Here is a 14,067-nt window from a genome sequence, read left to right on the forward strand (position 1 = left end):
CTGTGGGCCAGGCAATGAGACACTCCTTCCTTTGGCAGGAGCTGTTCCTGAAGGTGGTGCCCCACCACTGCCTGCATTCTGCCATTTCCCAGAAGGACAGACATGACATGGAGAACTTGGCCCCCACCATCCGGGCCACCTTCACACAGCTCGACCAGGTGTTCTCCTGCGTGCTCACCACCTGCTTAGGGGGCCATAGCATGCAGCCCTGCTCCAGGGCAAGGGTGCTAGAGCACTGGATCTCGGTGGCCATGGTAAGACACAGCTGCTGCCTAGAGACTCTCCCTTCAGGGTCTAATGTTCTGAGGTGTGCCAATGTGCTCAGAGCCCTGTGTGGACTTCAGGGCCTCCTGCCCAGGGCCATCTTGTCTGGACTCCCACATACCACACATGCAATGGTGCTCACTCCTTCCTCACACTCAGGACTCAGGGGCAACTTCACCCAGGCCTGGTCAGCCAACTCTCCCCCCAGAAACCCTGTAAGCAGCTCCCCAGTATCCTTGTACTAACCCTGGCTTAGCCCAGCAGCAAGCCATCAGGTGGCAGCAGTAGCATGCAGTCTCACACCCCCTTCCCATGCAGGAATGCAGAGTCCTCAGGAACTTCTCCTCCCTCCATGCCATCCTCTCTGCTCTGCACAGCAGCGCCATCCAGCGCCTGGACAGCACATGGCAAGAGGTCTCCAGGTGGGTCCCTCTCTCCACAGAAGCTGTGCACACACAGGGACTAGCCAGCTTCAACACCAGCCCCACAGCCAAGCCGGTATGACCTGGGCTGCTAGCCAGGAAAACAGGGACAGTGCCTGCATTATGCCTGTTCATGCACCGGCAAATGTTCAGTTCAATGTCTCACTGAAGCTGGACAGAGACCCAGAGGAGCTGTCCAGGGTTTCTGTGGTAATTCTACATTTCTGTCCAATTGAAATCTGAGCACAGTTGTCTAATAGAACTGGGCTGGACTCCATTGGGACAGGAAGGAGAAATTTCTTCCAGCTCCTGGGTCCTTGGGAGCTTCATGCAATCATTTGAAAACCTCCTGTTCAGGCAACTTGCAGGCCTGGCTCTAAAACAAAACCAAGCCTGTCTCCCTTCTCTCTCACTTTACCATTTGTCACTTCTCTCTGTCCCTCCTACAGAGACAGCATGCAGATATATCAGAAACTGTCAGAGATCGTTTCTCCTTCATGCTCTTTTTTTTTTTGCCAGTCCTGGGCTTGAGCTCAGGGCTTGAGCACTGTCCTTGGACTTTCTCAAGGCTAGGGCTCTACCACTTGAGCCTCAGCACCACTTCTGGCTTTTTGCTATGTATGTGGAGTACCGAGGAATCGAACCCGGGTCTTCATGCATGCTAGGCAAGCACTTTAACCACTAGGCCAAACTCCCGGCCCCCTCCTTCATGCTCTTACTTCCGTACCAAAGTGCTACTCTTTCAGGTAGAGAGAAAGGGGTCAGAAAAAACAGGGCTAAGAAGGCAAAAGTGGGATCCAGTTACAAAAAGAAATGCTTTCCCGTTTTTTTTTCTCTCCATTCTGGATCTTGAACTCAGGGCATGGCTGTTGTCCACAGTTTTTAATACTCAGTGCCCTTCATTTTCAGTCACAAGCCCACTCCATGTTTGGAGTTGATTGTAATTCACAGACTCAGTGACTGTGGTTTGAACTGGGATCCTCCGATCTCAGGCTCTTGAGTACCTGGTATGTAAGTCAGCTGCACTGCTCAGGAGTGAGTTGCTCTGCCATAGGATATTTCACAGCTGTCCTTGGAGCCAAACAGACATAGCACACACTTGGTTTGAATCTTAACATTCAGAGCCAGATGTCTACCTGAAGGAACTGGGTCTCTCTGTGCTCTCCCTAGAGCAGATGGTGCTCACCGCTACACAAACACAGAGAAGGACTAGACAGGGGAACTGAAGGTGGCTGGGGGTTTTCTTGACAAGGGAGGCCAGGCACTGCTCACTCAGCCCTGAAATCTCAGCTGGACATGACTGCGAGCCCAAACCTTGAGACTCAACCATGAAACCTCCCAAGTGAACTAGTCGCTCAGATAGAGTCACCCACACAGATCAAGAAAGGAAAGGATGTATCTATCTCTACATTCCAACATACTGAGCTCCTTCACACACGATTCCACAAGCCTCAGTGGGAAGGGCTACAGATTGCACTCCTCAATGCCTTGACCCGCTTATCCACTACAGTATATCTGGGGAACTCCCCACCCAGATGCATAGAGAAAGATTTCTGTCAGGGCACAGACACATAGGGAAGTGCTTTGTGGGACAGAAGCTTTCTCATGATTCAGAGCCCCTCCCCTAGGTGAGGAAATCCAGAACTTTTTTTTAGGAAGTTAGGTGAAAGTCGATAATCCTCTCCCTCCTTGACTATTCTACCCTCCGGCCCATGACAATTATGGGAGCACTCACTGACTGGACCCTGCTCACAGAGTTAGAGTGTCTCTTCTATGATTGCCTACAGTGAAGTGGACAGGCCACCATCCCTTCCTATTCCTCGGTCCCCTCCTGTCACCTATGAAGACTGAGGAATTTGGATGATTGATGAGACAATGAGGAGAAACAAATTTCCAGGAGTCCAGAGAAGGCATTGGCACAGAGACTCAGGGCAGCACCAACAGTGGGAGAAACCACTGGATCCCATAGTGCTAAGATTACTGATTACAAGTTCCATGCAGGATGTGTTCTGAATTCCTTCCTACCTCTGTGACCATTCCCACTATGCTGGCAGCATGGGGTTTTCCCTCTCACAGCATGGAGTTTTCCTCTCACAAAAAGTGCAGGACAGAGGAGACTGGGGAGAAATTCAAGGCCAAAGGCAGGACTTGCAGTCTACTTGGGGCACATGGTCTTAGAGGACCCCAGAACTCACTGCAAGAAGCCTGAGTTAGGCCTTGCTTTTTGTGGTACTGAGGGTACAAGTTTGTAGGACAATCTTGGGAGAGCTGGTTTGCACATTGCAAAGCCTGTTGTGTCTGTGATGCTGATATGGCAGCAGTGAGGTCAGAAGGGGATTAGCTTGTGCCTCCTTCACCCTGACCTGGCAGGACCTGAAGTCCAAAGTCCTCTGAGAAAGGAGTTTTCAGCAGTTCTTTCACATGCAGAAATCAGAGATTGGAGGCATTCGGGGTCCTAACCCACAATTGATCTCTAAGTGCATGGGAATGGTAGTGGTCTCAGCCCCAGTTTGGACAGCTAAGAAGGCTTGTGTCCCTCTTCCACCAGAGCTGAGGATTCCTGATGATGCCAACATTTTCTATGCCTTGAAGACTATGGACGTCTACCATGTGGTGCTGCGGAAGTACACCTTCCCCAGGAGGACACCTGCCAAGCAGAGATCTAGCTTCAGTGTCTTCCACAGGAAGAGGAGGGGAAGCAAGGCTTAAGGAGAGCTCCACGTGTGCATGTCTCCCTGGGTCCTACTGACCATGATGACTTGAGTGGCCCTGGCCACCCTGCACCTTCTTTTACTCCAGCCCAGGATACCCACACTCCACCTACAAAACCACCCTGCTGTGCCCAGGCTACTTGCATTAGCCAAACTCCCCTCCCCTCCTTGGACTCCCTGAGTGCCTAGGGCACCCTGTGCCATCACAGGACAACTGTACCCACCACACTATCACCTGACATTTTGGACTCTACTACAGGTCACCACCACTTGTGCACTTGGCTCTTCCACTCCCAAAATCATAGTTCTGTTCTTCAAAGATTCACCAAAGGACAATTCGCGACCCTCAGCCTTTCTAATATTTGTTAGGCTACACCAAAATCCAAGCCTCTGCCATGAGGCTTGATTGAGACTCACCAAGTGATGGAAACCACACACTGCAGAGCTGTGGTGTTGTGGAAAACGCCTCTGCTAGAACTTATTCTTACATACACATGCAGACTCAGTGGCCCATTGTCCGTGTACATTTCACAGAGCAGTACCACAGACATTGGAGACCACTGAAGGTTGGAATTTCAGGAAGCATGGGCCCTTGCTCTGTACATGATTTATTTGCAATAAATATTTGTGTATATGCCAGAAAGTAAAATACTAATGGGACTGGAGGGGTTTTTCAGAAAGATAAGTTAGATTTGAATGTTCACATTTAATTAAAGTTCTTGTTTTTCTCTGCTCTGGTCCTTGTGCTTTTCTTCTTTTATCTCTATGTTACAGAGACAGTCTTCCATCTGACAGGATGCCTATGACTTTATGTATGAATAGGGAAGGCTGCCACCCTCAGTACTTGAGTGAAGGGAAGGGCCTGCCCCCCACCCCCTCCACTAAGGAAGAGGTCAACTCTGTTTCACTACAGTGGGGGCTGCCTTAACATGGTTCCCAATTAGTGGGACTGGAGTTTGCAGGTGATCTCATAAATGGTGGAATATACTCTGAAAACTGATTGTCTTTGAAAAGAATATTTGTAAGTCAAAGTAGCAGACTGGGAAGTTGCATGGCTGAGTGTTTACAAGGAAAACAGGCATTATCCTTGAGAGTGTTCTCTTGTCTTTCCCTTTCTCTCCCTCAGCATTATCTCTCCATCGTATGGTTTTGTATGGCTTTAATTGGAAGATGATGATGAGAAAAGTTGGTGGACATTAAGAAATAGTTCACAGAAGGTCAAATAAAGAAAGATAAACTATTCAAGGAGCTATAATCTAATAGCTCCGGGTATCTCTATTACTCCCCACAGAATTGCAAGTGACTTTGATCTTCACAAATATTTGTCATTGCAGACCACTTTCTAAAAGAAAACAAAAGTATTCAAGGTTGTCCCCACTGTTGGGATTCTAAAATAGATCAAATGGAAAATTGTATTTCACTTTTATGTTTGACCTAAGCTCAGAAATGATGTTTAAGAGTAAGTCATGAGTACCAACTTGTCTGCTTCATGGAGTGAAAGAATTTCCATTTCTTGGAAGGCTAATCTTTATATTAGCTCCTTCTGCAGAAAGTATTAAAATAGATCAATTTCAAACTGTATCCTCAAGTACAACAGAGTGAAGTCTATGAGATAGAAGGTAATTGAACCAAACACCAATTTGGGAAGTTCTTTCCATATTAACCTGTGGCCCGCTGATTTCTCTTCTTTGTCCTAATCCTGGGGTTAGAACTCAGGACCTGGGAGATATCTGTGAGCTTTTTGGTTCAAGGTTACTATTCTCCCTCTTGAGCCATAGCTTCACTTCTGGCTATTTTTGCTGGTTAATTGGAAATGAGAGTCTCATGAAGTTTCCTTCCTGGGCTAGCTTCAAACTGCTATCCTTCTATCTCAACCTCTCAAGTAATTAGAATTGCCACTGCCCCCACCCTAACTGGGTGGATTGATTCTGGATGAAGACTGGTGTAAAAATAAATCATGAAAGGATGTGAGGGCAACCTCAGTGTGACCTGTCACTGCCTTGATCAGCAGGTCTGATTTGGCACATTTGGCTGGATAGGTATGTATCCCCTTCCCCCCTTATCACTCCAGGTGCTTCAGGTACATCCACAAATAAAGTACCTCATGGTAGGTCTGCTACAGTGTTTCCAAAGACATTTAGAGCACCAGGAACTTGGCTAATCCATGGACTGATCACTTCTTTAATTTTTCGAATATGATGGCATTACTGTGAGGCCACGGTATATGTGAGAAGAGCCTTCCTGAGGGATTGCGTCACCAGCCATCAATTTCTCCTGAGGTTGAGATCTGAGGATCATGATTCAATGCCAACCCACATGAGAAAGTCCATAAGACTCATCTCCAATTTACCACCAGAAAACTGGAATCAGAGCTGTGGTTCAAAGTGATAGAGCACAAGCCTTGAGCAAAAGAGCTCAGGACAGTGCCCAGACCCTGAGTTCAAGCCCAACAACGAGACCCAAAACACACACAGACACAGACACAGACACAGACACAGACACACACACACACACACACACACACACACACACACACACACACACACACGCAGGCAGGCATGCACACACACATGCATACAGAAAAACTTGCTTCTAGGGTAGGTTGAGGGAGGCTCTTCCTGTAAGATAGAGGTCTAAACTGTATAGCACATGCAGCTGAAGGAGCATGGGCTCTGCCCAGAGAAGGGCTCACTGACCTGTCCTTAATGATTCAAAGCCTCCCTGAATCCCCCCAATCGAATTCCTTGTATACTTGTACCACATGTGGAAGGTACTAGGTGTCGTATAAGCTCAGTAATTGTCTTAACTGTGCTCTGTTCGTCTGGAGAGGTGGGAGGAGAAAGACAGATGCAACACTTCTGTTCTAATCATTAAAGCTACCCAGTGATACTTTGTTCTTCAAAACAGATCTTCCTCTACCAGGTCACTGAAGAGTCTTTGCACGTCATTAGATTGCTATCTTTGGTTGAGAAGAAATATTGTGGTGTGTAGATGTAGAAACTGCAGATGGGCTAACCAGGAAGCATGAAGCAGGTGGGGCTAAGATCCAGCAGAGGCTCCTTGTTGTCTACATGCTGGATTGTGATGCATTGTGACAGGAATGCAAGTCCAGGTGCTGGTACCCCTAGGTAATAGTGCTGGCATTTCTTGAGGTGGCGGGGGGTATCTGTCTGTGGATGATTTGGGTGGCATATTTGGACAAGTAGCAAAGTGGGAGCTTGGATGATGAGAAATAGATGGTTGGTGAAATGAAGCTTTCACTTGGGAACCCAAAACCTTAATTTCTTAAACCTTGAGCCACATACTCTGCTTGAACTGTATGCCTTTTCTGGTAGATTTTTACTGAAGTTTATGGTACTGAAATTGAACTTAGTCACATTGCCTACTGTACTAGAAACCTGAAAATCTGCACCTGACTTGAATTCTTTTTTCTATCATTTAGAAGACTTTTTCTTTTACTTTTTCTTTTTTTTGCCAGGCCTGGGGCTTGAACTGAGATCTGAGGATTGCAGTTTGAAATTAGTCTCTGCAAGCAAGTAAATGAGACTTTTTAGTTTTTGTGCTAGTGCAGGGGCTTGAACTCATGGCCCACTCTCTGTGTCTGAGCTTCTTTTGCTCAAGGCTAACACTTTACCATTTGAACCACAGCACCACTTCTGGCTTCTTTTGAATATTGTATTGGAGAGAAGAGTGGCATAGACTTTTCTGCCCTAATTGGCTTTGAACTGTGAGCCTACAGATTAGTAAACTAATCAGGAAGCCTACAGAGTGGGAGAAGATCTTCACCAACCAAACAACGGACAAAGGCCTCATATCTAAAATATATCAACAACTCAAAAAATTCAATCACTCCAAAACTAACCTCCAAAGTAACAACCATCCCATTAAAAAATGGGCCAAAGACTTAAAGACAATCTTCTCTGAAGAAGAAACAAAAATGGCCTATAGACACATGAAGAAATGCTCAACATCTCTGGTCATAAAAGAAATGCAAATCAAAACAACTCTAAGATTCCACCTCACTCCAGCTAGAATGGCCAGGATCAGGAAAACGAAAGACAACAGATGCTGGAGGGGATGTGGCCAGGAGAGATCACTACTACACTGTTGGTGGGAGTGCAAACTCGTTCAACCACTATGGAAAGCAGTGTGGCAGTGCCTCAAAAGGCTAAACATAGAACTCCCCTATAACCCAGCAATTCCACTACTTGGCATTTACCCAACCACCCAGAAACAAGGACATACTAAACCCACTAGCACAACAATGTTCATTGCAGCACTATTCACCATAGCAAAGATATGGAACCAACCTAGATGTCCCTCAGTTGATGAGTGGATCAACAAGTTGTGGTATTTGTACACAATGGAATTCTATGCTGCTGTCAGAAAGAATGACATCGCCCCATTTGTTAGGAAATGGAAAGACTTAGAAAAAATCATATTAAGTGAAGTAAGCCAGACTCAAAGGAACTTAGGCTCAATGGTTTCCCTCATTCGTCATAATCAGTAGAAACCTTGGGCTCTACTAGCAGAGATTTGCAATAGAGCAAAATCTTGATACATAAGGCCATATAATGTGAAGCTAATTGAAAGGACCTCCAGGATAGTGAAACAAAAGCCATATAATGAATGATTGTTGTCCTTAATGTACTATGTTGTCTCTCATCTCCTTTGCTGTCCCTTGGTTATCTCATATTGGTATAGTATCTCACTTTGTCATCTGATATATTGAATTTATTTGTATTTGGATATTTGAAATTTGATAGGGAAGGGGGGAAATCCAAGACGCGTGAGGGGTGTGGGGGGGAGGGAAATGGGTACCAAGACATGTGAAAGGGTATCAATGTATGTGAATTAATGCACCTTCTATCTGGCAAATATCATGTAACCCTTTTACTAATTACAATAAAAAAATTAAAAAAAAGAGAAAGACACTGAGCCTGTAAAAATCATAGTCTGAGTATTAAAAAGTAATGAAGATAAAATGCTTTTTCTTCTAATTTATACAAGACAATGTTCAGGGCAGGACATATGATTATTTTGTTTGCAGGTAGGCTAAAGTTCCTGGTGATCCAGCAGCATGATCAACAGGAGCAGAACTCAAAGACACACCTGAGCTTGGAAAATGGGTGAAAATAAAGTGCACCTGTTAGAACTGTTTGTTTCATCTTCTTTAATAATATAGGCTCAAAATATCAAAGTCCTTCCACATGGCATTAGTAATTAATGTATGCTTTGATTTAAATACTGTATTATGGCCTTACTTATTATATGCCAGGCATTATTGCCTGAAAAGAATATTAGATCCTGGCTAGGAGTATGGCCTGCTGGTAGAGTGCTTGCCTACCATGCACAACGACCTGGGTTCGATTTTTCGGTACCACATACAAAGAAAATATTTAGGCACAGTGCCTGTAATCCTAACTACACAGGAGGCTGAGTTCTGAGGATCAGGGTTCCATTACTTTACATTTCAGTCAACCCCCTTTTAATATCAGCTCCTGAAAGCACAGTGTTTTCTTACAATAAGACAAAATGCATCAAAATCCTTAAGACATTAATATTTCTAAATTAAATAAATTTATATATGCATATATAAACTACATATGAAAGAGTAGAAAATGTTACAAAGCAACCTATAATTATCTAGCAACACTCAATTTTCTAATCTTAAGCTATTCAGTCTTGTACAGGAGATTCTCATCAACAGTATAAGGAAAGAGGCAAAGTATACATATGTTTTTAAAGAAAAGATATAAGCAGTCTTTAAAAGCAATCTAAGATGTCTATGAAGAGCAAATAAATTTAAGTGAATTTGCATGGGCTTCATTATATAATATTAGAATAAAAATAACATTTACTTCTTTATACTCACAAGAAATAAGTTATAGATTCTGAAATATGGTAGTTGAATAAATAATAAAATATATGCAGTATATAATATGATACACATGTTAAAATCTGTTAAAGATTCCTTAGAATCTTAAAGGGTAACTGAAATATAAGGAGAAATAACCCATGTTCAAATGTTCAATGATATAATCGTGACAAGCAGTTAATTTTCATCAGGTTTATTTACACTTACGTTGCAATTTCTATACTTCTACATAGAAATAAGCAAACATATTTCACATTTTATGTAGGAATTGAAAGGATATAGATTAAAAAGGTTTTTGCAAAAATAACCAAAATATATTTATACACAATGGAATTCTATGCTGCTGTCAGAAAGAATGACATCATCCCATTTGTTAGGAAATGGAAAGACTTAGAAAAGATCATATTAAGTGAAGTAAGTGAGACTCAAAGGAACATAGGCTCAATGGTTTCCCTCATTTGTCATAATCAGTAGAAACCTTGGGCTCTCCTAGCAGAGATTTACAATAGAACAAAACCTAGATACATAAGGCCATATAGAATGATGCTAAATGAAAGGACCTCCAGGATATAGAAGCAAAAGCCATATAATGAGTGATTGTTGTCCTTAATGTACTATGTTATCGCTCATCTCTTTTGCTTTCCCTTGGTTATCTCATATTACAGTATTTCACATTGTTAACTGATATATTGTACATATGCGTATTTGGTTATTTGAAGTCAGATAGGGAAGGGAGTAAAACAAGATGAGAGGAGGGGGGAGGGGGAGGGAAATGGGGACCAAGACATGAGAAAGGGTATCAATGTATGTGAAGTAATACACCTTCTATCTGGTGAATATAATGTAACCCTTCTATTAATTACAATAAAACATATGAAAAAAAAAGAATTCTTTTTGTTCCTAATTTAGTGTGGTGGCCAAAAGAAATTTAGTGTTTTGTTGTAAGATTCAGCAGGTTAAACATTCTGGTGACTCCGTTGTTTCTAGTTAGAGGATAAGACAAGTTAAAGGTGGTCTCTCTGTTTGTCTGTCTGTGTGTGTGTCTGTGTGTGTGTCTGTTTCTCTCTCTCTCTCTCTCTCTCTCTCTCTCTCTCTCTCTCTCTCTCTCTCTCCACACTGTCTCTCTCTGTCTCTGTCTCTGTCTGTCTGTCTGTCTGTCTGCCTGTCTGTCTGTCTGTCTCTCTCTCTCTCTCTCTCTCTCTCTCTCTCTCTCTCTCTCTCAATGAATAAGTAAAGGCTGATCATTAGGGGCTTTTTAATTTGTTATGTATTTTCCTAAAATGCTTTACTGATAAGGTGCGTTTTTGGCCCCAATCAAAAATTTGCCCAATTATGTGATGGATGTCTATCTCAAGAGATGATGATGATGATGAAAAGACCAGCGAATCTGCTCATGCCCATGTTCATCTTTGATGTGTCTCATTTCATTGCTGTGAGAAGGAGGCTGTCTAAAATAGAATGACTTACCTAGGTTTTCAGATGTTCATGGGAGACGTGACAGCTGAAGACAGCTCCCTCATAGCATTTGTGATTTATTTAGTGAATGAAAAGTCTTTTACCATCAAGTCAGGGTTGGAATTTTATGTGAAAGGCAAATATTACTAAATAGCCAAAGCATGTCTCTGTGTTAGTTTCCACATATATTCTGTAGTTTAAGGTGAATAACTCATGAAGTACCAATCCTATTATGAATCAGAGAGGCTGGACAGACAGAGGAAGCAAGGAAGGGAGAGAGGAAGCAGAAATGTAGATGAATGATCAGCTCAATTTCCTTCATAGCAAGGGAAACGGAACATCAGGAAACCCACGAAAACAGTGTAAACAGTGCTTTAGGGTCATAGGAAAAGAACTCCTTGTGAATCTTACATAAGTTTTTATTTAGCACAGGTAATCATTTCATTGGAGGGAGAGGCCTCATTTCTAGGAAATACCCCCTTACATATGTAGTATATGTAGTGTTCGTTTTCTGGGTATTATAGCAATTTGGGAAGAAAAAGTCTCTTTAGGAACTTCCATAGTATTTGACTGTGCATAATTTAATGGTTCATGTTGATAATGAGGAGCAGAATACACATACATTGACAGATGAGAGCCATTTGTTGTCAGATACTCAAATGTAGACAGATTTGTGTAGAAAGCTGTACAGAGACTAAGTACCATGTTTGTGGGAACCCTTTGGAAGGTCAGGGAAGTGAAATTTTTCTGTGCCATTCCGTGTTTTCACAAATTGGGTAAAGAATTGAGGCTCCTTTAAGGAGAGGGAATTCTCAATGTCCTGGTGAACAATGAAGTGTTCTCTGTTTCTGGCCTGCCACCCATTGGTCCAATCTGAGAGTAAGTCAGTAAAGACATCTAGGATTACTGAAGGTAATGAGGGAATAGAAGGAACAGAGGAAGCAGAATATTAGCTATGATCTCAGGTTGAGTTCCCTTGAAGAGTATTGTATTGAAATTCATACAAGATGTCAAGAGGTACTATGGTAGGGGTACTGGGAAAAATTCTTCTACCTTGCATGAAACCGGTCCATATTTAATTTCCTGAACAGATTCAACTGTATTTCTGTGGTAAAATGAAAATACTGCTTTTCATTTGGTTCTGGTCTGTTAGTTCACACCGGAGTACCAGAGCAAAGAGCTAGAGGGAACAGAGGAGCTGGAGATGGAGCTGTAGCTCAAGTGGCAGAACCTGTTCCTAGGATGAACGCAGTTATGGTTTTAGTACCCAGCCTGCAGAAAAAGTTTGATTTCCTCTACAGTTTCCAACTCAATTTTCTGTGTCTTTTTTTTACTTATATTTTAGGGATGACACAACCTTAACCGCCATTGCGGTTTGTGACTCGAGCATTAACATTTGGTGAGTTATCTGTCATCTGAATGTAAATTCATTTGTGGTGTGAGTTTAGTACACAGTCTATATGACAGCTGATCGTTGTCTTCATTATTCCTCCTCCTGTATTGAAACTAAATAGAAAATGACAGCATCTGGCAGCAGATACTTGGTCATGGTCTACTGTGAATTCAAACATAGCAACCGTATCTTTATTTACCTATTCTCTACCTTATTTACTTATTGCCTACATGCAACTTTTACTGAGCCAATGGAGGTAAAAATCACAGTCAGGCACAGTGAGGTGTTCTCCGTGTTTCTGAGGTGAAAGAGCTGGTGGGCCTCTTTCATTCTCCAGAAATCTGATACTTGGACAGGCCCACTGACAGTTATGATGAGAGTCCAGCTTCTAGGCTGTTGTTCCTTGTCCTTTGGTGAGAAGCAGTTAAGAATACAGCCAAGTATGTGAAAAGAAGGAGGGAGAAGAGCAGACTTAGAAAGCTGAAAATCAGATTGTATAGTGGATTGATTTCTTCTGAAGTGAGTTACATGTACAAATGAACTAACGCATACCAATAAACAGTGTGTTAGGTTTACTAAGAGAGAAAAATTATTTGACCATGCATAAAAGCTTTCTTTTGTAGAGGTAAAAATATAAGTTCCTGCATACGAATTTCCTTTCTAGGGAAAAAAATGGAAATACCTTGTTCATTTAGCTAAATATGTAAAAGTTTCAATTTCTTCAAATTTGTCAGTGTTAGATTAACTTACTACCTTGAGTAAAAAAGTAAAACTATGATTGCACATGGTATTTGACTGTATATAATTGAATTCTCTTTAGCTTGGATAAGAATGACCCAACAGAATTTGGGACAGAAGAATTCAAGCAAAGGTCAGATATCTATAAATAGAAAAACATACATAAATATATATGTTATGAAACAGACTGATCATTTCTGGGTAGTTTCCAAATATTGTCAGTGTACCTTCTGTCTGTCATATTACTCCTTTTCATTTTGATGAGTAAATGAGAAATGAGTTGCACAAAATGTTTTGCTATTTTAGGGAGCAGTGAAGGAAAACTCCTAAACCCCCCACTCACATTGCCAGTGTATAAGATCCTAACAACTGGTTGTGTTCCTTTGGTTTGGTGGCAATGACATACAATCCTTTGCATTTATTTTGTGCTATAACAGTTTCTTCACAGGTGAAGAAATACAAGTGTCAGATCAAAGTGACTACAAGTTTGTTCGGGCCTTTCCATATTGTATTGGCTATGTCCAGTTCTTTGATGGGTATACTCTTTCTCTATATCTCTTCTTTTCATTGTGAACTTCATGCCAACTTTTCAAAACTGTGGTTCTAAGGTTTGTGACACTGTGAATACTTTATGGACACCATTTATATTGTATAGACAGATGACTCCACGGCGTTATGACAAGCTCCTTACTGCTCACACCTGTGAATACAGGGTTCGTGAATAAATTTATGTTTGCAATGAAAGAGATAGGAGACTAAGAGAGAGAGTGTGTGTCCACATGTGTGCTTTAGGTAAAGGGGCTCCAAATCAGGTTTCCAGGATTAATCTGTTTTCTTGCTTATCATTGGGCCTCTGCTTCTTGATCCACACATGAAGTGCACCCTTTTGTTGATTCAGTGGAGATGTACTTCTGCAGAAAGGAATACCCTGGATGGCTTTCTATTGCTATCCTGCCTTATTTGCCCCGTCTGTAAACCAAAGGTCTGCACATCTATCTAAAATTCTGTTGAAAGCCTAATGGGAAGGGTCATTGATCAGGCAAGCCTAGGCATGAAGGATCAACATGCCATGATCATGGGAGTAGCAAGGACAGTGCTCTGAGTTCTGACCTCAGGAAAAGAAGGGTTGACAGAGACAGAAGACCTAGACACATAGTACATTTGACAGACCACCTGTGTAGAAAAACAAGGCCACAGTTTTCTAAC

The sequence above is a fragment of the Megascapheus bottae genome, unplaced genomic scaffold (assembly GCF_031878675.1).
Source record: "Megascapheus bottae isolate mThoBot1 unplaced genomic scaffold, mThoBot2.hap1 HAP1_SCAFFOLD_50, whole genome shotgun sequence".
Taxonomy (NCBI): Eukaryota; Metazoa; Chordata; class Mammalia; order Rodentia; family Geomyidae; genus Megascapheus; species Megascapheus bottae.